This window comes from Coturnix japonica, chromosome 9 (genome assembly GCF_054131305.1).
Source record: "Coturnix japonica strain WE chromosome 9, WE-NBRP24, whole genome shotgun sequence".
Lineage (NCBI taxonomy): Eukaryota > Metazoa > Chordata > Aves > Galliformes > Phasianidae > Coturnix > Coturnix japonica.
In genome coordinates this window covers 9,181,633-9,208,912 of record NC_140671.1, presented here as the reverse complement: position 1 = coordinate 9,208,912, position 27,280 = coordinate 9,181,633, and the positions used below count along the sequence as shown (strand labels likewise).

Sequence of the window (27,280 nt, the reverse complement as noted above, 5' to 3'; positions counted from 1 at the left end):
AACAACTGAAACTTTCAAGACTTTTCACAGTGTGATTACAGTGCCAGGAGGATCATCTTCAATTGCTCAGCCCCAGCTTGCTTCCAGGACCAGTTCAGCCAGTAGGAGTGCTTGGGTGGCCCTGCTATAAGTCACATCTCAGCTGCCTGTGCCTTCAAGGACAGGCTTGCCAAAGGTAAAGAAAATGTTGTGAGGGACTGCAGGAACAGCACAGCTGGAGAAATAATGAAGGAAATGGGACAATAGAAGTGCCCATGGAGAAAGCCGTGGTCCCCATAGCCTCAGAGCCATCCTGGAACACAGCTGTGCTCAAGAGCAGGATGAGGAGAGTGACTCCTTCTCAGACTCAAGACACCACTGGCAATTGAACAGAGGGTGTTGTTAACCCACAGTATTATCCCATGGGAGAAACAGATTAAGTAGTGCATCCACATGCACGAAGGAAATGTGTTGACCATCATTTAAGCGAGAGGTTCTTAGGAAACATCGGTTGCACACTGCAGATATGGCATAAAAGCAGCTTGCTCATACAATACAGCAGTTACTCTTGGATACTGACAAAAAGAGGGTCAAATTCAATATGTCACTGGGTGACTGGAGAGTAACAGAGAATTGCTCAGTATAAATCCATATGCCAAGGTTTAATTTGCAAGGTAGCATCCTTTAGAGAAACAGGTCCTTGGCAGAGTAAAGGTAAAACTGATACAGGATTGAGTTAATAAAGAATTTAAGGAATATTATCAAGTCCAGTCAGCATGGTTTTGTGCAAAGCAGCCCTTCTATATCTATACTGATTTGCAGAGGACAACGTACATGCAACTGATAGGATAGAGTGGTCAAGCACAATCAAGCTTTACAGCTTTGGATTAAAAGCAGTTCTAGATGCTGCTGGTGAAGCCAATGTGTAAATTAGGTGTTGGACAAAAACAGCAGATCTCAAAATGAGGAGGGAGATCTCTGCAAACGACGGTGTTACAAAGGGATTTTGCAAAGGTTCTAAACACTGGAACCAGAGTGAAGTGAGATGATAGAGACAGTGATAAAAACCGACTTGCAAGACAAACTCTGCCAAGTGATCAGTAAAGAGCAGTAAGACAAGATGTCTAATAGCTTGGTCAAGCTTTGCCTAGCTGGACAACATGTACCATGATGCAGCCCAGAGGCAACCCCTGTCCCAAGGGCAAAGAGCTCTGGTCCCAGCAGCATCCCCAGCCAAACAAGCCCTCCTCTCTTGCAGCACCAGTGAGCAACACTTGCCAGGTAGGAGCTTCACCTTCCTCAAGTCTGTCTGGGTTTCCCCATACCTTATAGTTCTCATGTTCTTCTTACATGGACCAGCAGGTGAGGTGGAGCTGATAATTACACAAATACACGGCCTAGTTTTGCTTCAGCATTAGGCATCCTACTCAAATCAATGAAATAAAGGGCTACTGTGAGGAAAAAATCCATTCCCTTGCCCAGACTCACCTCCTGGCACCATCTGCCTTACTGTGCTCTGCTCTCACCCTTTGACAGCCCTGGCTGCATATTATTGCTTAATTATCATCTCCTTTACATCAGCACTGGAACATTTAATATGGTCTGTGCTCTGCCTGGCATTACTGTAAAAGCGGTTAACAAATGTATCTCCATGTCTCACTAATCATACTAAAATCATGATCACTATTCTGTTAGGAGCCTTGCTAATGAATAGGCATGAACTGCAGCTCCCAGGGACCAAATGTGTCTTTCTTGCCTTCCCCTCCTGGAGCTGAGGCCATAGCTAAGCTGGTTCAGGACAAGGACTCATATCTGGCATGCAGCAGCCTCTGGGACATCCAGCAGAACTCACCTTTGTGACAGATCATCTGCTCCCAGGGGAAACTACAGTTCCTGGAGAAGCACCAAGGAGAATCATGGAGTATTTTCATGGATTCATAGAATCATTAAGGTTGAAAAAGACCTCTGAGATCATCCAGTCCAACCACCAGCCCTTGTCCACCCAACCATGTCCCTCCGTGCCACATCTCTACCTTTCCTTGAGCACCTCCAGACCCTCTACCACCACCACAGGGATGGTACCCATGATGGTGTGCTCCCCCTGCCCCTTCTTTCTTTCTCCCAGCTTCTTCCTTCAGCCTGGTCTTGAACAGGAAGACAATGAGAAATAGCACTGGTAACACACTCCATAACAGATTAACAGCCACAGATGTGTCTCAAACTGGTGGTCTGAAATAGAAGACGCCTGGTTAGACAGGTGAGTTCAGCACAGTGGTAGGAGATGTAGGAACAGGATGAGGTCCTTCCTTTGGTAGAGCAAGACTTTGCTAACTATTTATCCTTATTCCCTTTTAGTGTACTCTTTTCCTTGCTTCCCTTTTTCTTCTGCTCTGGTAGTTCTCTCCTCCTCCTGACCTCAGGTTTGTGTTATGGGATGTGCTTGCCAATGCAGCACCATGGCGAGGTTATCCCCTCTGCAGTGCTTTATGACTGCACCATACTGAAACTGATAGGATATGAGAATGAAGCTTTACCAATATTTTTCCTGATCCCCATTAAAACATGTCAAACGATTGACACCTCTTCCACAAGATAAAGCAAGGCTGCTACAGGAAATGAGCATGATGCCGTTTCTAATACGCAAGCAAACAGAAGCAGAAACTGAAATTTTGCATAAATATATATAAAAAATGTGGATTCATCAAAGTGATTGATACTAAACAATAGCAATGCATTCAATAGAAAGAAAGATGCCACAATAAAATACCACTGACATGACAGCTCTCCCCAGAATTTTATGTTCAGTTTAATTTTAAACCTATATCTGTTTCTGCAGATAAGGCTTCCCACACTTCCTCAGGGTTCCTGGAGGCTGACAGAGAGCATCCTTGTTGTGGGGATGGTTTTCTCACCCTTGGCTTGCAACAGAGCGGCAAGAAACACGAGCCTCTGCATGTCCAATAAACTGCAATGTGCCTGTGATATAACGCTGCAGGATATCTGATTCCCTCTTCTATGCCCCTGTGCTTAACCCTAAAGAAGTGCTCAGATCTCATAGATGCCAAATTCCAAAGCTGGCAGCAACGTGAGGGAATGGCTTGTTTGGCTCAAGGAGAGGTGGACCTGCTGCTATGGCTGCACACAATTGCAGCTGCTCCTCTATTTCATGCACAACCACGAGGAAAGTGGATTTTATTTTTCCCCCTAATTCAATATTCTCCTCCCATCTTATCACTCAATGTCAGCTTCCGTATTAACGGTCCTCACTTTCCACAGACGAACAGTAATGTGGTGCTGGAGGTGCTCGTTTTACAGGTAAGTTTGCCTGCATGATGTGAAATGGCCACAGAATAAATAATCTTGGGCAGCAAACTCAGAGCCTGCGTGTGCAGCACCAGCTTTATAGAGCAATGGACCAGAGTGCAGATCCCAGATACTGGCACCACATCTTAACCCAATGCTACTAAAAGTCCTTCATCTTCCATGCACAATGGTGGAGGGGATGCTCTGGTCTGGATGCAGCATGTTAGGAGTTATTTTATATACATGCTTTTTTCCCTGCTTTTCCCAAATCTAAATGCCTCACTTTGCAGTTCTCAGGATCCTCTTTTGTGCATGCTGTGCCCAGGCAGCACATTGCATTAGCTGCACGGCCACAAAGTGCACAGTAAAGTCAATTTTGTTGCTTTTGAGCCAACTCTTGGGACCTGAATGAGTTCAGCTATAAAGGAGCAGCATTGCACAGCTCTGACCAGAACCCCGACTTCTTCACCTTTCATCCATCAACATGATGGGAACTCAGTGTTAGGGAATCACCAAGCAAACCTTACAACCATTCTGCTGAATAAGAAACTTCCTCTTGAAGGACTGTGTTTCTGGTTTAAGAGCTGTCTGGTAACCCCTCTATTCTGCTGGTCTTATTGTTAAGCTGCAAACCAAATGGAGAGAGCTGCAATAAGAATGGAAAAGAAGCATGCCAGAGAAAGGGGGTCTGCAGAGCATGCTCAGTGCCCCGTGCCTATAACCCAATGTTATTTATAACATGACTTCAAATCTGGCAGCAGATCTTATCCTGCTTGAAGGCTAAGTGCAGGGCAGACCGGGAGTACTGAAAGGGAGCAGATTGTGCTGAGGCAATGGGGAAAAGGCACCACGCACCTCCAGGTCCTTAAAGATGCTGGTGACCTTGCCCCACTGCCTGCACACAAGGTGTTGGAGGGCAGTTAATTTCAGCTCACCTCTGCCTCTGTTAAGCTGACAAGGAGGATTGTTCCCTACCAGCCAGTTCCCTATTAGTATTCTGCCAAATGCCTTCAGGACCATTTAATTTACATGCCCATTATTTTTACGATATAGAAGATTCGTAGGGAAGTGCCTCAGAGTCAGACTGTCTGAGTAGGGATGAGAGCTCTGATTCTCACAGCCTCATTTCTCTGAAGACCTTTCGAAAGCCACAGGCATGGAAAACAGCAAACTGAGCGAGGGAGGAAATGGGCAGGACTTACTCACCCAGCACAGCTTTCTCAGAGAAGCCTTAATTCTGGTAAGGGGGTTGTTGTCTGGAAAGTTTTGATTTGATTTGTATATGCAATTTACATCCATAGGGCTACTGCAGACTTACTGTATGCTGTCCGTATAGGGGGTGGACTACTCCATTTCTGCTCCCTGCACACATCAGCTTCACCTGGGGTGTGAGGACAGCCCTGTAGAAGTGCACGATGTCTATAGGATTTCTCTCTCGAACACCCCGCACGCTTCACAAACACCCTAAAGAGTCTGACTCAGACTCTGGAGCTGTTTTCAAGTCCCGTGTTATTCGCAAGTCACAGCACCACGGCTCAGGCAATTGGACCCCACCTTTGTGCCACGCTGGAGTGGTGGCAGTGCTCGAAGAAATCTCCTGCCATGGGAAGCACTTCAACCTAAACGCTTGGGGTAAGAGTAGGAGCAGTTTGCACGCAGTGCATGAGGACTTACCCGATGAGAGACACAGATCCACTCAGGAGAAGTCCACAGGCTACTCTTCATCACAGACTACATCAACCTGGAAACCTAATGAGGTCCCTCCTGTAGCTTCCGCTGGCAAACACCAGTAGAAAAGCAATGGGAATGTTTTGCAGACATCAACGTGCAGGTGCAAGGGTTTAAAGAGACAATTGGTCGATTATCCGAGGATAATGGAGCAGATCACGATCCATTCATTCAGGAAGTCCCCTGGGAGCAGGAGCCTGGAGGCATGTACAGCCCTCCTGATGTGTTGTACTCCCTCCCCCCCTCCTCCTGCTCTTCCCTCCTGTACATGAAGCTGGAGCCATCCTGCGCTGGAAGTAGTAAAACAAATGAGGGAACAGAGCACTTCATTCATCTGTAATGTTTGCAAAGGGAAGAAAAGCTCAGACTTGGAACGCTGTCAGTGCAGAGAGTAGCTGAGCTCTTGGCACCACAGAGATTTTGGACCCAGTTATGTCTGGAGAAAGCTAGTAATAATAATGACAATAATTAAGGGCAGGAGGATGCCACCTGGTAAAATGTGGTGGGGCAGGCTGACAAACAGCCAGCTAGTCTTCCTTGGCCCTGCAGAGCCTGTGATGGATGGCACTCAGCATGTCCTTCATCCGCAACCACTCGTGCTGGCTCCCCCTGGGCTGAGCAGCCCTTCCTTCCGCCAACCCAGAAGATATATCTGGTGCAAGAAGTGGCTCACTGGGGTCTGCTAAAGGAAATATATTCTGCATGGAAGCCTAGGCAGCCCGCAAGGAGCCTGCTTTTGGCAGATGAGCTCAGGGAAGAGTTAAAGCCCAGCACCATGCTTTCAGCAGAAAGAAAAGTTGTTCTTCCTTTCATACACTTCCCCCTACAACACTCTTTAAAAAAAGAAGAAGAAAAAAAAAAAAAAAAGAAAAAAAAAGCTTCATTTTCACTTCAGTAGAAGTGGAGAGGCAGGAAATAATACAAAGGCTCTTCACAAAGCCCGACTTCTTTCTTCTGTGGCATCTGTGCTGCAGTATCTGTGATGGCAACAGGCTCTGCTCTCTCTTCTCAGAACTCGGCCTCATCAAATATTCCCTCTCTGGAGGCCACGGTGCTGGGATTCCCTCTCCCAGCCCCATTTCCTTTCCAGTCACACTCAGAACTGCTTACAGAGCTCGGGAGGAGGGGAAGGAAAATGAGTCCTCTTCTTGAAGGGAGGGAAGGAGGAGCTGGGGCAATGCGGGCAGGCCGTGCTTGACAGGCCGTGCTTGGGCAGACCACAGCCATAGGCCTCCCAGAGCAGGGAGGTGACAGAGGGTACAACATGGCACTTTGCAGGGATGTTTTAAACCCCTCTGGGTTGGTCAGAGCTAAATAATTAATCCATATGGATTCATTTGCTGGTTATTTCTCACCTGCGGCCTTGCCAGGCCTGCTGCGGGCCTAGCGCCATGCAGAGCCCAGACAGGAGCCTGGGGATGGCTGTGGGAGGAGGGAATGGTCTGCCCCACAGTGACCATCTTTCCAAGGGACAGGCCGCAGTCATCTGTGTAAAAAAGAAAGCAGAAAAGAAAGCAGCCTCCTCCCTGCCATTAGGGTTTCCACCGTGTTATTACAACCGGGATGTGCTGTGATCAAGCCCAAGTGTCCACTCTACATTCTGAGGTCGAGCATGGCAATCTCTTCTTGTGCATAGCTGTGTGAGGTGGCTGTCCTGACCTCCAGAGCCATCGAGTCCCATTGGATCCTCATGCAGATGTGTTCACAGGGCAAATAGCAGGGCTTGGAAGCAGTGATAGAATCACAGAATCATAGAATATCCTGATTTGGAAGAGACCCATGAGGATCATTGAGTAGATGACATAGTGCACAGACATTGCAGCAGATACTGAGTTAAGCAAAACTCACTGATCTCTGCCCATCAAGCTAAGGAGCAGGGCTACCAATAGCAGCTGAGCAAAATAAGGTTACCTGAAAGCATTGCAGAAAGTCACCCAGCAAGCACCCAGGGCTGCTCTGGCACCTGTGCAAATAACGCAATCAGATGTGTCCATCTGTATAATGTGTCCCTGTGTGTTCACACAGAGGTGCAACACTGTGAGGTCAGTTACAGTGAAGGAAAGGTAATGGCAGGGATAGTGGAGTGCAGTAGGCTGAAGTTGAGGTTCAAGTGGGTCCTGTGCAGTTCCAGCCCCACCAAGATGCTCTTTACATTGGCATCGCAGTGAAATCCAGGGTCAGTCCCAAAGGCAGCTCATTGAGCACAGCACAGTGCTGGTGATGAAGGCCAGAATGCTGCTGCTATTCATAATCATTCCCTCAGGGCACTGGGCCATCACCACCCTGCAAACATTTCTCTCCCCACTCCCACGGTGACCCCAGTCTCTTCAGGAGATCACACTCATGCTGTTTTCTTCCAGAAATATCATTCTCCTAATAAAAATGCTGCTGTTTTCACCTCTCCCTGGTGTGGACACACTGTTCTCCTTCATGTTTTAATTAGTTCTCAAGTTGCTCTAGTATTTCCAGTGGAAAAATTAACTCACAACATCACATTTTCCCTCTTCCCACAAGGCCAGATGCGGACATTTCCCACTCCAGGTGGTGGAGAAGGACACATTATGCTCCCAGTGTCCGTCCCTGGCTTTGGGACATTCCAGCTTTCCCATACCATCAAGAAGCCCAATGTAAACCAACCCTGAGGGGTACAGAATAGCTCAAAATGCAGTAATGTACATCTTATTGCAACACTGAGACAATGCTGCAGCATCCTGCCCTGGGGAACCCTGCAAGCATGTCCTGGAGACACTCTGCTTGGTCTAGATAGTGGTAGTGATGGACCACAGAGGTCAGGATGGAGTCATACCTGCAATTACGTAATGCATCAATATCACAAGTTATTTACATGTGTATGGAGTAGTTACCCCAAACCTCATAATACTACCAAAAAAAAAAAAAAAAAGATCATACAGCCAGTAATTTAAATGAAAAATTGTTATTCATGTATTTTCATTTTAACGTCACATGCCACAAAATATTACAGGCTCGTGAGGCAGCCAGTGCTCTGCTAATAATTAGAATGCATTACCACTTTGATGAGGCATTTACACACACAACTGCAGAGCTGTCTCAGATCTGCCGAGATGCTCCTAGCACCCCAATTAGAACACAGCAAGGGCTTACATTTGTACTGCAGATTGTGCAGTGTAAATCTCACCTTTTGCCTATTTCCAGATACCTTATGCATCATCCACATCCCCTCCAATGCATGGGGTGAACACTCAGAGCCTTCCCCACTTGAAAATGGGACTGGGCACGAAGTATCAAGGAGTGTTGCTGCCTGGGGGTCTGCAGGGACAATTGTCCCTCCAGCAACCATCACACATGCTCAGGCCCCAGACCCTTCCCAGATGCATTATCCCCCAGTACTCACCCACTTCTTGGGACCCTGTGGTTCCACTGCAAATGGTCACAGCTGCTCTGCTGCACTGGGCAGGCCTCCTATCTTCCAGCATGTTAGGATCCCAGCCCCCATTTTAGCTGGTAGTTCACCCCAGGCTGCTTGCCCAGTTACCATTCTGCACCAGAATCCAAACAGACCTAGAGCAGCCAACCCAAATCCACCCCAGCCATGCAGTCATAGCACAGTGCAGAGAGATACTCAGTAGAGAAATAGATTCAAGTGTTGTCATCCCTTGAAGGAGCAATTACCAGTGACAGGCTCTGCAGCAATGAGCTGTGAAGTTATGACAAATGCCCCAGCAGCATCCCTCTAACAAATACCCAGAAGGTGAGAATGCAGTGGGGAAACACCAACTCAATAAGGAAAACATGACTATGTATCTGGAAAACATCTTTCACACCACTGGGTTCATTACGGTGTTTCTTGCCATCATGGGTTTTCTTAATGCCATTCAAAACCAACTGCATCAGCCTCTGGGAGCAGCGTATCCCTGCTAACAGCTGGCAGAGCGTGCCTTGCTCTGCCTGCTCTGAGCACATCTGGGCAGAAGGGAGCTGACACGGGGGAAGGGGTGAGACAGATGTTACAGGGAATTAATCAAGGAAGGGAATAAATGACCAAAGTAATACACAGCTCAGGGATGTCCAGGGCAGCAAAGATCCCACAGCTGGTTTCAACACAGCTGGTGGCTTTGTGCTGCTGTAAATAAAGAGAGCTGCTGTGTTGCTGTCTGGCAGTAGAAACAGTCTGTCAGGGGCAGATGCCTCAGCCATCATCCTCCAGTTTGCCTTGCAAGTGGTGCAGATAAACCCCAGGAAACCACAGAGAAAGCCCCAGAGGAGAAACACCCTTTTCTTCCTCAAGAACTGAACCATGTCCCATCCATCTTTCTCCAGAGAGCCCAGGGTGAGGGCTTATCCTGCTCCCAGCAAAACTCTCAGTAAACCAAAACCAACCCTAAGAGAGACATTTGGAGAACAACGTGAACTTAGCACTGAGCGATCCAGTGTCACATTACCACTACATGGGCATGGATGAATCTCTTCAAGGGATGGGATCTGTTCAAGAGGGTCTGTCACAGGAGAGGGAGCACACCACTGGTGTCTCTAGTGAGCCATGTCCCTATTGCTTTCACACAGCATCCGCAGCTCTGTTTGATGTACCTTCACCTTGTTGGAGCTATATACCCTGCTGCCTTTTGTGCTATAGTCTGAAAGCAAACTACGTAGCTTTGTCATCAGGAGTTGCACCCTATGCAGAATTCTTTCCTGAGGTCTTTAACCGAGCGTTATAAATGCACTGCATGGGATTAAGAAACTTTGGGTCAGAAGGAAACAATTGAACGACTGCCCTCTTAAAAGCAAGACAACTCAGATGCAGAAATAACACTCCAAGAGAAAAGACTTCCCAAACATTTACAGTTTAGAAGAGCCGTCTTCAGGAAGAGAGAAGTGCTTTACTTAGGATCAAAACAGATGACCCCAGAGATCCTTACCAGGAGTTGTAAAGTACATCATGAAAACGGGCAACTTTTACCTAGGCTGGCAAGAAAAAAGTCTTCCTTTTGAGAATGTTCTGTGTGATTTAGAAACTCCTCTTACTAAAATGAATCAATTTCATAAGCGTGCTAACATCTTTATTCCTCAGATGTTAAGAAGAACATTTAGAGCTGGAGAATGCATTGTAGGAGACCTTTCTTACATCTAAATTCATGTTTCTGCTGAAAGGTCAGAACCTTTCTGGGTGTTTTTGCCTTGATAAGCTCCTTCAGAGGTGTTTATTTACAAATGATCCATTTCCAGGTATGCATCTCATATAATAACTTCCATTGCTATTGTTCTCAGCACAGGAGATGGATGTGTAACAAGGCCATTCAGTGTTATAACTGGATCTCAAGGCAAGAGCTGCTTGAGTACAGAACAGAGGGGACATGAGCCCATCCCTGATCTAAGTGGTGCTGCAGCTGCCTTGCCTGGCACATGGATTTGGGGTACATGGCTCTCTGCTCTCAGTCAGCAAAAGGGTCCATTTGGGGACCTTCTTCTACCAGACCACTGCACTCAAAGGTAAATACAGAGGTACAAGAATCACTTCCAAAGGCCTAAATAGAAAAGGCAGGGATGTCAGTAATGGCTGATGATTGTCCTGCTTCAAAACTCTTTAAGAAGTGATTTTCCCAAGAAGACTGGTTAGGTAGGCTGAAAAATCATTGACAGAGCAGCAATTTGTTCCCATGCAAAATGGGTCCGTGGACTAAATCAGAGGAAAAGTTAACTCTCTGAGGATGCTCTGAGACACTCCACAGAAGCATCAGAAGCAATGAGGGTTATATTGCCTATAAACAAATGTGCTCCTTATTCATGAGCAGACAACAACACAAGGCAAAACATCCCGCCTGTGAAAGGATGTCAGACCCCTCATTGTCCTTCTAGCAGAGGCAGTTGATTTTTTCAGGTAAGCAGTGTCTGGGTAACTAAAGCAGAGAATAGTGAACAATGAGGAATCGTGACACACCAGGTTTTTAATGCGACACACCACATTATTTCTCCAGCACTGGGAGCAATAGGAAGTTGTCAATGTTCTGGCAAGGAGTCAGTGTTAATGTATTCTCGTAATGAATTTAATGGGATAATGAAATGCTGTTGTAATTGAAGGTATTAACAGCTTCTCCTGTTAAATACCAACTTCCTTATACTGCGTGTTCCTTGAGAAAAGACATGAGCTAATTTTGGTAAACAGAGGGAAATAGCGGGATTTAATTTGGATTTAGGACTCTTAGTATCCAGGTATTTTGTGATTTTCGAGACTACTCCTTCGAGTGGCTTCTTTCAAGTAACTAATTCAAATGCTTTCTTTGGTTTCATTGGCTTTAGCTGAGATTCTTCAAATTTGCATATGCAGATATCATTTAAATGACTTTAGATATGCAAAGAGGATTCTCCAGCCCTCAAATTCGGCTATTGTGTGCATCTCTAAGCTTCTTTAATTGCCTGAAAAGTGTCAGGTAGGACTCAGCAGCAGCTCTGGGGAAGGATGTGCTTTGTCTTGGCTCACAAGAAGAAAGGAGCCCTCTGGGGACATGCACTCCCTGCCCACACATCTCAATTATCAGCTCTCTTCAGGTCCAGTCGCTGTTTGCCATTCGTGTTCCGTTTCTCATCTTCTCTTCTTTCTTTAATAGCCAAATAGTCATGCTTAATGACTGATTATTATAGCTGCCTTCAGCCTTGATGGTTAACAGTGTCTAGCTCACTGCCTCAGTATTAGCAGAGATTCACAGCAACATCTATGCTTTGGCCATTTGAGTTTTCCATGGCTAAATGTCAGTCTCCTCAGAGGAAATATTAGTTAATAGAGTGATCCCTGTGAGAGCTGATCTAAGGGCAATGGCCTTAAGAGCTTCAGTAGATGGGATGGAGGGAGAGTCCCCATAGAGTTTGGATTAAGTGTTCAGTGTTTTTCCCCTGGGTGGGACATTCCTTATGAAGGACACAAAAGCTGGGCTATCTACGTCTGGGTAGCACATCCTTGGATCATCTGGTACTTTGAGTAGAGCTGGGTATACAGAGTATGGGTAGGCAAGAGCTCCCATCCTGCTGAGCTTCTTGGCAAGCAGGAATTGCTGAGGCAGCTCAGAGATAAACGAGCTGCCTGCACCTCATTTACAGCTCTGTAATTATTTGTTTGGGTGGCAGGCATATGGGCCATTCACAAGAGCCTGGGATTGGTCTATTATTCTCTCTCCAGTTTAACACCATGTTCTAAATTACGGCATTTGTGTAGGTCTTCCCTTAAATAATAATAATAATAATAAAGTTGGAACATGAGTGTGGTGCAGGAAAGCACCACGAAGTTGATTTAAGGGCCAGGAAGAACACCCTCCATGCAGAGATTTACAGGGTTCAAGCTGGTTAGCTTTTTTAAAGCAGAAGACTGAGAGGTGACTTCATCATTGCATCTAAATGCCTTCAGAGGGAGAAAATATCACACAGTAAAGACCCTGTGACTTCGCTGTAAAAGGCAGAACAAAAGCTGGAAGCCAAAGCCAGCATCATTCAAATTATGAATTAGATACTTTTTTTGGAAGGATTGCATTTAACCATCAATGAGAGTAGCCTGAAGTGATCTTTCTGAAAGATATGTTTCAGTCAAATCCAAGTCACTAGAAGCACTGCATGATGAGCCTGGTGAAACATAATGGCTTGCAGCATGCAGGAAACCAGGTGCAATGATCTAATGCATCTCTCCAGCCTTGTGAATCTGTTAAATAAAACCATCACATAAGCTGCAAGCCAGCAACAAATTCGTTCTTCCTGACACACACCTAAAAATGAGGAGGTGGCTGGAGCTCTGCCTGGAGGCACACACAGCCCTCCTTGGAAAGCTGGGAAGGTAACTGCACGCTCTTGGTCCTCCCTCCTTGATTCTTCCTTTCTGGCAATGGATGGAAGGTGAGGTTGGAGTGGTCACCCCCTTTAACACGTGCTCTGAAATCTGCTGCCCTACTCAGTATTCAAAGCACAACCCAGTTATTTATAACAATTTTTTTTTTTTTTTCATTTTGAGCTTCAAGGTATAACAAGGTGGTTATAAAACTGATTTAGGGATAGAAAAGTTTGATTACGGAGGGAAATTATTCAAAGGTTTCAACGAAAGGAATAAGTTGCAGTGAAATAGTGTTCCTGTTATGGGAAGACACACAGCGAATGAAGAGTGTTCCTTGCTCCCCATTCCCCAGCACAGGGCATGCACAGGGGGCAGGTAGGAAGGTTCAGGGGGCCAAGCAAGGCCTTTCCCACTGGGAAAGGAAGCAGAGGGTTCACCAAAGAGCACCAGTCAGCAGATCTGCTATTAGTGGAGATGATGAAATTACTAATAATGAGGCAGGGAAGGCAAGGCAGGAGGGGAAATACTGATGTGCTGTGTGGGAAGGAGATCAAGGATATGCTGGTATAGCAGGGGAGCCGTGGAGCATTCCCTTCCATGGAGGGTTAAACCCAGCCTGTCACTGAGAAACCCATCCGCTCTAATCGCAGCAGATGGGGTACCCTCAGGGTCCCACCAGCCAGCAAGGAGAAATCCAGCTTTTATTAATTTTTACTACACCGGGGGCAATGGTGAGCTTCAGGAGATGGCAAGAATGCTGAGGTTTTGCTTCTCTGTGACCTGTGAAGGTCTCTAACCTGAAATCAGTTTCTGAACCTAATGGGAAAACCAAGACGGGGTTCAACTGATAAAGAATTAAAGGTAGGATTAACATCAGTCACTGTAACTGCAGGTACCTTGTTTGTGGCAGGATGCTTGGAAAAGGATTGGAGCTGCACCTTTGTTTAAAGATACAATCCATGAGCAGCATCAGAACCAACACTGCTTTCGGGCTGGTGCATTGAGTGGCCACAGCCATCACAGAGCAAGGAGGAAAGGCTGGGATTCAGGTAAACAAACATTAAGTGCTGGATCTCCATACAAATGGAAATTAAGGATGTGATAAATATGCTTTTTAAAGCAATCAGGTCTCCAATAGCCGCTATTTGGCTCAATTGGAGACAATGAGGACACAGGGTAATGTGACAGATCAGCCATTTTGTGGGAATGAGCACATTTATTTTAGCTATACCACACAGACAAAATTCACTTTAAGTTACATAACACGACAATTTATCTTCATCATCCATTACCTGTGAGTTTGTAAGTGAAAACCTGTCATCAAAGACACAGCCTACGCTGGAATAAAAGTCCAGAGCATCAATTGCTTTGATGCTGCAGTCACAACCACACTCTGCAAGGACGTCCAGCTGAGCTGCATGTGTGCCACCCCACGCAGAGCAACATGAGGGCTACCCCAGCTCACCCTCAGCACCCGATCACCTCTGTTGCCATCTCCCATTGCCCACCCGGGGCACTGCATCCAGATGTGGAGTCCTTAGTACAGGAGAGAGTCACAAAATCATGGAGTCGTAGAACAGCTTGGGTTGGAAGGGAACCCAAGGATCACAAAGTTCCAACCCCCTGCCTTAGGTATGGCCACAAACCTCCAGATCTGGTACTGGTCCAGGTTGCCCAGGGGTCCATTTCTGGGTCTTGAACACCTGGTCTTGAACACCTTCAGGGATGGGGCATCCACATCCTCCCTGGGTCCCACCACTCTCTGTGGGACGTGGACCTGTTGGAGCCACAGAAGTGGCCCAAAGTACTCCCAGATCCTGCAAGATTCTCTTCCACGGCATGAATCCAACCTGGCGGTACCCAGACTTCTCCTTTTCCTCCTCCCAGCAGCCAAACTCTCCAACGATGAAGACTTTTTCACTTGGTGAATTTTGACTGCTTTGCTGAGAGGTGCAGCTGGGGTTTCTCGCATGTCATTTCTTGTTCCTCTTTGATCCATTTCCTCCTTCTCAGACCTCACTCACAGCATTACCTGTTATCAGAGGCCCAGCAAGCCCCCAAAATTACAAGATTGGCTCCACTGTCTAGATCAATCACAGGTAATCCTATGTTTTTGTCTTGTGTACCAGCCATTGAAAAGCGTATTGCTCATGCGTTTTATTTCCTACATGGACTGCAGCACTGCCCAATTTTCTATACCACAGCTGGGTGCACTTGGCCTCTTCTGCTTGACTTGCCTGAAAAATGTGAAACTCTTCAGGAGCTTCAGAGCGAGCAATTGTCAAGAAAATCCACTCCCAACTTTCTTCTTCTTTTCTCTGGTAGCTGTTTCTTGAAGTAAAATGAGCAATGAAACACTGCCTAAGCATTCCCTATTTGATTTGAAGCTGGTCGTACAGCTTCAGCTCACGTGAAGCTCTTGGTTGCACGTGTTTGGATTTTCTCCTGATGCAACATGAATTTGGAGATGATGAGTGCAAGAAAGGACTGAGCCTGAAGCCCAACAGAAGTGGAATTCCTCCTGATGCTGAAGAAGTTTTCTGAAGAGTAGAGCACTGGAATAGATGGTCGTAATTGGGGATTTGTTAATAATCTGTTAGGTGAGCATGCATTGAGCTGATCTGCTTTGGGGATAGATGGACAGATAGGCTCATTTCATCCTCACACTATGCAGCAGTTGATAATACTGATGTTCACAGGAGGTGAAATATTGGCACAGGCTGCCCAGGGAGTGGTGGGGTTACAGTCCCTGTAGGTATTCCAGAGCCATGGAGACATGACACTGAAGGACATGGTTATGGGCATGGTAAGGTCTTCCAGGATTGGGTTTGGGGATCTTAGATGTCTTTCCCAGCCTCCATGATTCCATGATTCTATGCTTCCATGACATGCAGCTGAAGACAGCTTGGAATAATAGCCCCAAAAGAGCTGTGAACTGTCCATTAATCAAATAGGCCATTCATTTTGAAAGCAAATAACATTAATCATTTTCTTTCTGATTTATCCTTCATAAACATTCAGAATGTTCTTGTCTCAGAACCTGAAGCAGCAGATGTGGATCACAGAAACGTCAGATACTTCCTTGTCATCTCCTGTTGCCAAAAGAAAACTCTCCAATGTCTCCTCCCAAGCACAAAAAAAAGGCAAATTCTTTTGGTGCGTTGCCTTCCTGCTTCTTTTATGTGTACTGCAATAACATATTGCAATAAATATTTCCCATGCCTCTGCCTTCCACAGCCCTTATTCCCAGAGTCTATTAGTGATATTTCCCCTGCTCTTATAGAGACTTCTGATGATTTTCCCGCTTGCATAACTTTTAATTGCAGGAACTTCATTTGTACGTGGCATACAGGTGTTTTCATTGCTCATTGCTAAGAGAGATTATTATAATAAGGCAACCAGACATTTTATTTTTGCTTTTAACATTCAGCTTAACTACATCCTTGCTAGGGATCTTATAAAAAAGGTAGTGTTCCAGAATTCACTACACCCAACTTCCCATTGCCAGAGAATGAGAGACATCCTGATGTGTTTGAAATGAAATAGGGGCATCTGTTGGAGCGGAATGCTTTCAGGTGCTGGCAGTAAACACAGTTTTCTCATGCTGGTTGCAAACCCATAGCTGCTAGAAAAGCAAAATCAAAGAATAAACAGAAAGGAAGTGGTTCATTGCCTGCTTTAGATTAACTGGTGACCTCCCTGAAGGAAGCCAGGCCAAATGGGATGCACCGATTTGCTAAAACACATTGACAGAAGTTTTACAAAATCAATCTGATTCCCTCTGGATCACGTTGCAGCATCTGAGTTTGGCTCCTTTCCTGTCCAGGCTGCATTTATTTACTGGATTCTTTGTTGGAGTGGGACCACTCTTCTGCTTCACCTTGAAATGTGAAGGCCCAGTCTTTTCTTTCTAATGACTAAGTCTCATTGCCGCATGCTTGATGCCCAGTGTCAACCTGCTTTCAGAAATCCCTGGCCTTCTTAAGATCAGTCATTGGAAGCCTTTTCATACCACACCTCTGAAGACTGCTCCACCGCTGCTCATTCACTTCTTTCAATCACATCAGCCCAGGCTGAGCCAGAAACCACATCTTTGAGCTCCTCGAGATGTTTGGCCTTTCCTAAATTCCAACCCTAGTGCCCAAACAAATGAACAAACAACAACAACAAAAAGAGGTTTAAAAAAAAGCACCTTATCAAGGAAGCACCAGGAAATGCATTCAGGCAACCCAAGTGTACAGCACCCAAAGTCTGTGTGGGTGAAGTGAGCATCCCTGCCTGGCACTGCAGCTTGTGGTCCTCACAGACCTGGGAATGTGCCATGCTGGGGCTGTGCCAGGGACCACAGTATTTCTACTGATCCAGGAAGACATTCGAAACCATTGTGGTCCAACCTCTCTAGTTCCTCTCTTCAAGGACTGCTTATGAAATGCATTGCTTGTGAGTAGCAAGACCAATGGGAGACCTTCTGGAAAAGGACCTCAATGTCTCTCCCAGCATCAGGGGTTCCTCTGGATGCAGTAGGGAATCCAAAGGGGCAGGCACAGAGCCCATCTGCTTGAGAAGTGCCAACATAGCCCCCAGATGGAGCCAGAGGGACCTGGCACAGCTGTAGGGCCACGTGCAGCCATGGGAGCTTGAGGAAGCAACAAAACCACACAGCAACTTAAGCTGCTGCAAAGGTCGGTGGGATCACCCCAACCATTCATCACACAGCTTAGATGCATGAAGCAAAGCCAAAGCTCTTGTCAGGAAGGCTAAGAAGAGGCAACATATACAGCAATCACCCATCAGAAAGAAAACACAGGCTCAGCTCCTTCCTGCTGCTTTAATCCCTCAGGAGGCAGTGATAAATCCCAGGATTTGGCTTGTCATGTAAGTCTGCAACATTTCTCTTTTATTTTTTTCAGCAGAGACACCGAGTGCTTTGGACAAACAGCACTGCCAGGCTGTGGGTTGCAGGATGTCCATCGTGTCCCATCCAGAACGTGACCTTGGATCACCAAAAGCTGCGATGCAGTTATCAAGATGGGTTTGGTGTTTCAAGGTCACTCAAACATCTCTAAGGAGAAGGCAACAAAAACTCCAGCAGTATGCAGCAGCCCTGAGCCAATGAGCTGCTATTCTACACACTACAGCTGCAGAAAAGGAGCAAAGGCTCCAAGGATGACCTACACCATTTACACCACAACCATGCATCCATGGTTGGATGGACTTGAGGAAAAGGCTTTAAAGCAACACAGAAAGCAGATTCTCCACTCTGCAAGCCCCAAAACTCACAGTATCTTCAGCGAAAGCAGAAGTCACAGCCACTGTGCAACCACTTTTAGTTGATTTTAACTGCACCTGTCCCACCAGGCTCATGTTGTAACCCTTACTCTTTGTCCAGGAGCAAAACTGTCTTTTAAAGCAATCCAGACATTCTGAAGCAGCCTAGAGACAAGATTAGGAATAATTTAGTTGCTGTCTTTCCAGCTCTTTGAACAGTGGTGGTGTCAAATGCACCAAGTATAAACCTGAAATGGAACAGGTAATGGAGGCAGGGGAAATACCATTTAAGTGTCTCATCTCTAAAGAAATTTCCCATCAGTGATGAAGACCATAATCTGAAATAAAGAAAAGATGAAACCACACACAAAAAAAATGAGTGAGGTGGGGAAAATCCAATGTGGCTGAGAACAGAAGGTGCTTCTCAATTCATAAGCACCAGGAAAAGTTCTCACTCCCCACACAGTCCTAATTCCAGCATCCCCAGCCTTCCAAGAGTTTGACTTCTCAGCATAACTCCCAGCCTCAAAAAATGGTGCTTTGTATGGAGCACACCTCCACAGAGCAACAAATCTCTGCACGATTCAGCAGGTGGGGTGAGCAATTGGCTCTGCACCACGCTCCTCTGGTCTGAGTTACACGGCCCGGGAGAGGTACGTGATTGATTTCAAACCCATTTATGGCTCACATAAAGCTTTAAGATGGAATCGTGTTTAGTATTTTGTTTTTATTTCATTTTATCATGTCTGTGCACTGTAAATGTAAATGTTTGGCCTGAACTCAGTGGGTGTAAATCAGGGTAGCCCCCTGGAAGCCAGTGATGCCACACTGACTTACACCCAACAAGAATTTAGCCAGTTCTCTCTTAATGTATGGCCTGTTAAAGGCATTTTTATTTGTGGTTATGTTAACTGGGTTTTGCAAGGTTGCCAAATAAAGAAATGCTATCCAAGGGGACAGAAAAACGCTGTTCTTGGCAACATTGCTTTCAGCCCCTGGAACCACCTTGATGGCTGTGATGGCACAGGCCAAAGCACTGCTCTGGGAGAGAGAAAGATGGGGCATCCCATAGACCAAGCAGGACAGCAGCAGTTCAATGCCCAGGCCCAGACTCTCAGCCAGGGGAGGTCCTTGCCAGGTCCAGGAATTCTAGGTCAACAAGGGCAGTTTTGCCTTCCAAAAATCAAGGAATGAAATGTAGAATAGAACCATTAATGTTGGAAAAGACCAGTAAGATCATCCAGTCCAACCATCAGCCTCCCCCCTCCCCAAGCTCACCAACCACGTAAATCAGTGCCACCAGAAACTCCTTTTCTTTACCCAGATCTCTGGTGATGCAAATTCTGGTGCAGGGCCTGCCTTTGCTATGAAAAAAGACATCCCTATGACCACAGAGTGCTGTGACCATGACCGTGATCTGAGGTGTCACCTCCTCAGCAGTAGCCTCAAGCAGAGGGAAAGGGAAGCCCTGGGATGGGAGAAGGACAGTGGGGCAGGATGCAGATGCCGCAGACCTCTGCAGCTACTGGGTGTATTTATTTGCCTTCAGCATGGTCTCAAACACCTACTTATTAAGATAAAGGCTCATAGGCATTAAAATAATCAGGATGGGGCTTTTTGCAAGTGCAAAACTGCTGTTTCTGGCTATTGGGCATATTCTGAGCCCATTCTTAAATGTTGTCTGTCTAAATTACCTTCACCTTTTCATCAGGATATAGCGTTCATCATTTTCCCTTCCAGATGAGCAGGTGCAGAATGGCTCTGTGTCTTGCCTGGAAATGCTTAGCCACCTGATGAATGGTAAAATAATGCGCATTGCTGTTGTACAAAGAGTATGTGCATTTGGCAAATGTGAAAATAAATATTGCTCATAGGACGCTGGAAAATCAATGGCGCAATTTCTACTACAAGGATCTCAGTAGGAAAAGCCTGTCTGAGATCACTTGTGCATGCATTTCTATAAGTAGCTACATGACATGTGCACTTTCCAGTGATCTGTCACTATTCCATTACAGAAAAGATTCAGGTCCTGTCAAGAAACAAGAAGCAAGTTGGAGGAATTAGAAATAGAGATGAAATCCACCACATGAAGATCAAACACAGCCCGTGTTGCACAGGAGCACACCTGAAGCTCTGCACCCCATGATCCAAATACCTTCTGTCTCAGCCAGCTTAAGCAACCATCCCCTTCAGGGATGCTGGAGTCTTCTGCTGGATGAGGCTTTGCAGATGAGAAAAAGAAATGGATGCAGACAAGACAAGGCAAGACACAACAGCCCAGCAGTGAGGTTTCTTTGATAAGACCACAGGGAAGACCTTTGCTAAGACCATTGGTGTGACCAAATCACTGCTCTAGGAATCAGAGCCCATATATCAGAATGCAGGGGTCCAGCTGCACACCTTGTTGGCAGTTTGTGGTTTTACACACAGCTCTCCTGTGCCACCTCTGCAGATCCAGCTGTGCCCCATCTCAAACCATGTCCCCGCTCCTGAGTCAGCTTCGTGTTGCATAGAAAGAGGTGAAATCTGATGGCGTTTGGATAAATGCCCAGCACTCGGCTTCTCAGAAGTTAGCTCCAAATTCACACTTTTTCCTTTGGATAGGATCAACAGCTACTCCTGCTGGGGAGACAGGCTCACTCTTGTCTTTGGCAGCAAACATAGGGCTCCAGAATGTTTCTTCACCTCCAAATGAGGAGCCTCCTCCCTTCAGTTCTGCAGCCAGTTTGCAGGCCCTGCACAGACAGATGCCCACAAGTACATACACATACATGAACCGCCGTGCCCCGCTTTCACATTCCTGCGCCTGCTCTGCTGTTACAGACTTCCTACGTCTTGTGCTGACTGTGGCGCATTGCTGGGATTCGAGTCTTTTTGCTTCTTTTTTTGACTGAGCTGACAGTCACCAAAGGACAGCTGATGTCCAACTGGGGATGAACGCAGCATGTCGTTAACCTCAGAAGCTGGTTGGGGATAGGGTTTTACTGAGGACCATGAGGCACCATCTCCAAGCACTCAAGGAGGTGGGGCCACACTCTTGGCCATTCAGAAAGCTGAAATCCTATGAAAACACAAGGTTTGCATCTTAAAGGTGGCTGACAGGATTCTGATTTTCTTCCACGGTCTGGAACAGACCAAAAGAAACCCTGTGGATGCGGTTTGGACTTACATATCTTAAAAGAAATGGAGAAAATAACCACTCAGTTTATAGAGAACACATGTAGAGTGAATGTATACTGCAGAAATGCCAGTACTGGAGATCAGGGAGGCTGAACTCAGCAGCAAACTTCCTGCCAAGCTTTTCTCACAGGGAAGGTTTGATGGTATCCATGGAGCATCCTTGGAAGCAAGTAATATTTTTGTATGACTAAAAACACACGTTCATGAGGATCAAAAGCAATAATGTGTAAATTCCAGATAGATGCAAAGCATGCATGAAGAACTGCTGTCTGCCCTGTTGCATTTCTTCCTAGGATGATGTAGTAAGCACCCAAAGATAACATGCACATCCCTCACTTGATAACCACACAGTGCTCCCTTCTGTTTCAATGTCCTTGCATGGTGGATGAATCCTTGATCACCTTGCATGGTGATGATCCTTGTGGGTCCCTTCCAGCTTTGATTCTATGATCTCTGTCAGCACACAGGTCCAAGCAGCAGTGCTGGCATGAAGAGAGCTCTTGATCTCAGCTGCTCAGCACTTAGCAGGAGGCACCAGGCCAGCTCACATTTCAGGGTGACATTTTTTTCTCATTAGCTAAGGTCTTGGCTGCACTTTAATTGTTAATGAGAGTTCAATAGCTAAAGCTTGTTACATGTAAATGGAGGGAATGCCTGCCAAATGCCTCACAACCTCCAGCTCCTGTCCAACCAACCCTATAGGAAGCATGGGGCACAATAACCCTTCAGAACCCTTTACTGCAAGGCAGCAAAGAACTAGAGACTGGTGCTTGGACTAAAAGTTATGCCATGCAGAGTTGAGCCAATAAGCACAGAGATGCTGCACGAGATTCCTTGTCTTAGGGAAAATCAGAACTGGAGGCACCAGAAGAGTGATCTCAGCATCTCTTCTGGGAAGAGAGGCAAGGTGGAATGAATCTGCTCCAGCTGGTGTGGTGCAGATCTGGGATGCCTCCTCTCAGGCCATGGCACCTTTGTGTTCCTGCTCCCGCAAAGTGGGTAGCAAAAAAGAACATTACGAATCCTAGAAGGAGTTCAAACAAGCAATGTTTTTCATGAGATGTAATTTATAGACCTTTCCCTTGATGTTTTAGGAGGGTGTAAATAGAGGAAAGCAGCCCATAACTTAAAGGCAGGAATGTGCTAATTAAGCGTGCAAAAGGAATGCTAATTAGGAGTCTGGTGAGCGGGAAGGGCACAGATTTGGTACAGCTGCAGTGTGACTCCCAAGGGCAAAGCTCTCCATCCCTCCATAAGCACCAGCCCCTGCAGTGCCACAGCCTGCAAGTCCAAATCCTGGTATCCCAAACAGGCTGCCCAGGTGGTGTCACCACCCCTGGAGGTGTTCAAGATGTGCTGAGATACGGCACTGAGGGACACGCTGAGTGGGATGGGATGGAGCTGGACTTGGTGATCTCAGAGGTCTTTTCATGAGTGCCTACTGCGTGCACCCAACTCACCGTCCTCTGACTAATTGCTAAATAAAAGCTGTTGGTTGCCAGGTGTCCACACACTGAGCTGTGAGAGCTGATTGCAGCCGGATTCTGTTAACGCAGTGGGAATAAATGACAGAGGGAGCCACGGTTCCCCCAGCAGTTCAGAAGTGCTGTTTTTTCCTTCTATTACAACGAGTGAACAATGGTCAAGTGTCTCACTTCCCCATCCGCAGCCCTCCCAAATGAAAGGGATTACAAGTGTATCATTAATATCGCGGCAACCTGGCAGCAAGTCGACAGATTTAATTTGGTGACAAGATGAGTGGCACCAGAATTCTCCCATCTCCCCAGAAAATGAAGAATAGATTCTGCCTGCTACCAGTAAATATTGCTGGTAAGTGAATAAAAATTCAAAAGGGAAAAAGCAATTTTCCTTCTGCTCATATTGTGTTCAGTTCTCAATACACTTCATGCAAGAGGCTCCCCTGGCTGATGGATTTCTCCTAGATTATATCATGCCTTTAAATTTATATGCCCCAGCTCTTTAAAAGACTGTTTGCCAAGGCCTTTGCATTCCATGTTAGGCTGGTAACTGCTGACATTTGAAAGATGCCATCGAAGACAAATCCAAAATGGGTTTTTTTAAGGAAGAAAAGGAGACAGAGCTAGCAGGTAGAGGAAGATTAAAGATTCAGTCAACAGCCAAAATCAAAGTTTTCATGAACTGGTAATGTCAGGAAAAGTTTACAGGGCCTAATAGAGGGCTCGCGTGTCAGGAAAACCCATATTAAGTTTGTAGGGGTTTTTTCTTCCAAGAACTGCACATGAATTTTTCAGGGCTCTGTCGTCACTGAAATGGCACCGCTGTAACACGCAGCGCTGAGAGCTTCGAACTCCAGCTCACACTGCTGTGATGTACAGAGGGAAATCCCATTCGTGGGTAGTGAATCTGTATTAATTATCAGCTTGGAACAGCTGTTACCTACCATCAGACACTGGGAATGCAAAGCCAATCGTCAGCACTCCTCATGGTTTCAGCCAGTGCCCCAGGTGTCGCTGCAGTCCTAGAATCTCAGAATCATAGAATGGCGAATCTCTGCCTTCTCAGCACAGATGGGACCCCATTAAAACCTTCTGGATACATCCCTCTCCTACCCCATCCAGCCCAGTGGCCCCACAGCAATAGGAGAGAGCCAAGAAGAGGGATAAGGATAAGTGGCCAGCGCTGGGTAGTGAGGCATCTTGGGTCTGCCGTACAGCCCTGCCCAGTAGAAGAGAAAAACTGGGATCTGTATCTTCACTTTCACTTTACTTAATGAAAAGATGTTAAAAGCAAATAAGGAGTTTTTTTCACACCTGAAATCTCTAGGCTGAAAACTGCCACCAGGAGGAGGATGTTTAACCCTAAAGTAAAAGCCTGATTAGCAGCAGTGCTTAATTACTGTCACTCTCCTGCCTTGGCCTGGAATGCCCAGTGGAAAGATTTTTCTACTTAAGATGGATGAACATACTCAAAAGACTACAATTTAAGGAGCAAATCCAAATCTGAGCAATGTCTCTGACCTGGATCTTCATAACAATTTGACCAATTTTAGTCAAACTATGCAAGAAACTTCTAATTAGCTTCCAGAGTGCACTCATCAGTCTTCAGAGCAATGAAAAGACAAAAATAGGTCCTATACAGAAACCTCTTCCAGCTCTCCTATGGATGGGATGTGACACCAGTGTTGCAGTATATTCTGCTGCACAGGGTCTGTGGGGCAGATTGGTGGGTATCACAGCAAAAGTGATGTCAGATGTTAACTTAAGCATGGGATATGGGGATCAGGATCTTACCTGAGCACAGAACTGGGTCTGGCTTTGCTCAACCAGAGGGCTCCTATCTGTGCACAGCCAGGTCCCACTTGGGTGTGCCCAATGTGTCCCACTGTGACTGCAGAAGGTAACAACTGCCCTTAGAATCACAGAATAGAATCCGAGCATCATTAAGGTTGGAAAATACCTCCTAGGGACAGTGGCTCCATGGCATTCCTGGGCAGCCTGTGCTGATGCAAAACCACTCTTTTTGATAACGTTTTTTTCCTAATTTCTTAATATCCAAACTTCACACATGGTAGCACTCACCTCTGATGTGCTGAGCTGTCCCTTGGGGCTGGAGGAGAGCACACAGTGCTGCCCCAGGTCTCCTCCCCCCTCCCAGCCCCAGCAGCCCTCCAGCTGATGCATTCATGCTTGGAGCTGTTATTGCCACCCTGTGTGTTTATTTAAAAGCAAAAGGTCAAGAGAACAACTCATTTCCAGCACAGAAATCTTAGTGCTCCTCTGCGCTAAGTGAAGCCATTGGGCAATCATTCCTACAGAACAGGTGCTGTGAGTTGTCCTGAATTTCTATATTTACTATTTGCAATTTCTTTTAGAAGGGAAATAAGTGCACTACTTGGCTGGGGGCTCACAGGACAGCACGGCCATGTCTGACATGACCATGAGGCAGCCACGGCACTGACAAGCATCACCTGATCCTAACTGCTTTTAACAAAGCTATTTCTTTTCAAACTCCGCCAGCCTATTCATGTAATTCCCTATTATGCTCAAAGAGCTGACACTGTAAACACCTCCAGGCTTGGATGACGTCCACCGAGGGCTGCTGCCTATTCAGCACTTGTCTTCTGCAATTATCAGGAAGATCACAAGTTTTCATCGTGGTGTTTGGGCTTCCCCAGACTCCAGATCCTCCACCAAATGATGACATGCATGCATGCAATCAGATGCCTGTTGCTACCCACAGCCCCTTTTTCACTTGCCCCACAATGTGGCTCAGAGAATTGTTAAGATTGGAAAAGACCACTAAGATCATATATTCCAGCCATCTGTCTATCACCATCATTGCCCATGTCAGTGGCACATCTCACATTTCTAGAACAGTGAATCTTCCATCTTCACTGTTTTGGAAAAGAAGCTTTTCCTAACATCCAACCTGAAGCTCTGCTGGCGTGACACGAGGTTGTACCCTTTCATTCCTGTCCCAGCCACCCCAAAGGCAATGCCACGCAACTGGAGCTGTCCTAGGTCAGGTCCCACACAATATCAATGTGCCAGTGACCCCATCCTCCTGGTGGTCCCCTTGGGGCTGGTAAGGCAGGGTTTCCCCATTGCCATTTCCTTCTTTCCACAGCTGGGTAATTGTCAGTGACACTTTTCAAGTCACGCTGGGGAGGTTCAATGAAACCAACGAGGTGGAAATCAAATTTCAAGCAACCGGTAGGAAATTGAAAAGAAAAAAATGTTTATGGAACAGTTTTCTTCTCTTCCCCAAATGGTGGAAGTTGCTGTTGACACTCATAAATTATTAACTTGGATTTGCCCTGTTCTCTTCTCAGGGTAGCAAACATTGGAGGAGCAGGGGGTTTCCATGAAGGTATAACCCAAAAGCATTCCATCCCACCAGGGAAGGGCAGCAGTTGTTCTCAGCATCAGGACAAGGCATCTCTGGTGTTGCCGAAGGGAAACGTCCCATTAGGGAAGTAAATTGCAATCAGAATCAAGTGGGAGGGACAAAAAAAAACAGAGCAGTGACGGGAGCAAAAAGAGGGAGTTCTTCTCAGAGTGCCGTAACTTCACAATCAAGTAAGAGGACGTCTTTGGCCAGTTGCCCATCCCCTTCAGCAGTGGTGGCTGCTATTAGAAATGGGAAAAGTGATAAGTGACAAAATGGAGTGGGGAAATAGGCAGCCATTGATTTTGAATTAGATGTTATGAAGTGTGGAGAAGCGATTCAAGGAGCTACACTCGTCTGTTAAAGATGTGTAAGTCAGTGAGCGTATGACGGTGAGAGGGCAATTGAAACGCTCAGTGAACAAAATAAAAAGGTGCAGAGGTTTTTCTCCTAGAGATGACCAAGCTCTTAATAAGGCAGAAATGCAATAAATGTTTCTGAGCTGTCTTCATGGCTGTCTTGCAAGAGGAATTTGAAGAACTCACCAGCAGTGTTAAGATCACAGATTAAATAACACTGAATGGGGTTACCTTTATGTAGTAGGAAGGCGTTACCTCGCACAGTAGCATCCCCAGTAAATGCAGTCCCATTGGAAGGCACAACACAGTCCCAGCAAAGAGAGCAGGCTGGGGGATGCTCTGAGCATCAGACATGGGCAAATCCAAGGGAAAGTGATACATGAGTCAGCCGGAAGGAACCTGGAGAATTAATGCCAATCAACATGGCTTTATGGGAAATAGATCTTGTCAGCCCTGGTTTCGTTCAGAGAAGAGATCACAGGTTTGGTTAATAAAAGTAACTGAATAGATGTGATATACCTCAGCACAGGGACTGCGCTGCATGGCTGATTAAAAACGAGCACTCAGCAGCATCAGGGAGAAGCATGTGAGAGATTGAGACTCGGGTAGGAGCTCAGACAGACATCATCGATGGGGAGCTGTCATTAAATCTGTGGTTTTCGTAACGTTTTCCAGCAGGAGGTTTAAGGCAGTCAATATTTTCATCAATGATTAGAACACGCTTATTAAAAACTCATTCATAAAAACTTTGTGGCTGAGGCAAAGAACGGAGGGATTGACAGATCCACAGCAGGATCGGAGAGAT

At 46.2% G+C, this 27,280-nt stretch overlaps 1 long non-coding RNA gene across 2 annotated transcripts in view; it reads right to left on the bottom strand.

The window, feature by feature from the left end:
- The window catches only part of LOC107321212 (uncharacterized), a 129,637-nt gene extending 123,807 nt beyond the window's left edge, over positions 1–5,830 (bottom strand). For both annotated transcript variants that reach the window (XR_001558498.3, XR_014931966.1), the window contains exon 1: positions 4,957–5,830. This is a non-coding gene — a long non-coding RNA (uncharacterized LOC107321212). The remainder of the gene's footprint in view (positions 1–4,956) is intronic.
- Positions 5,831–27,280: the final 21,450 nt, after the last annotated feature.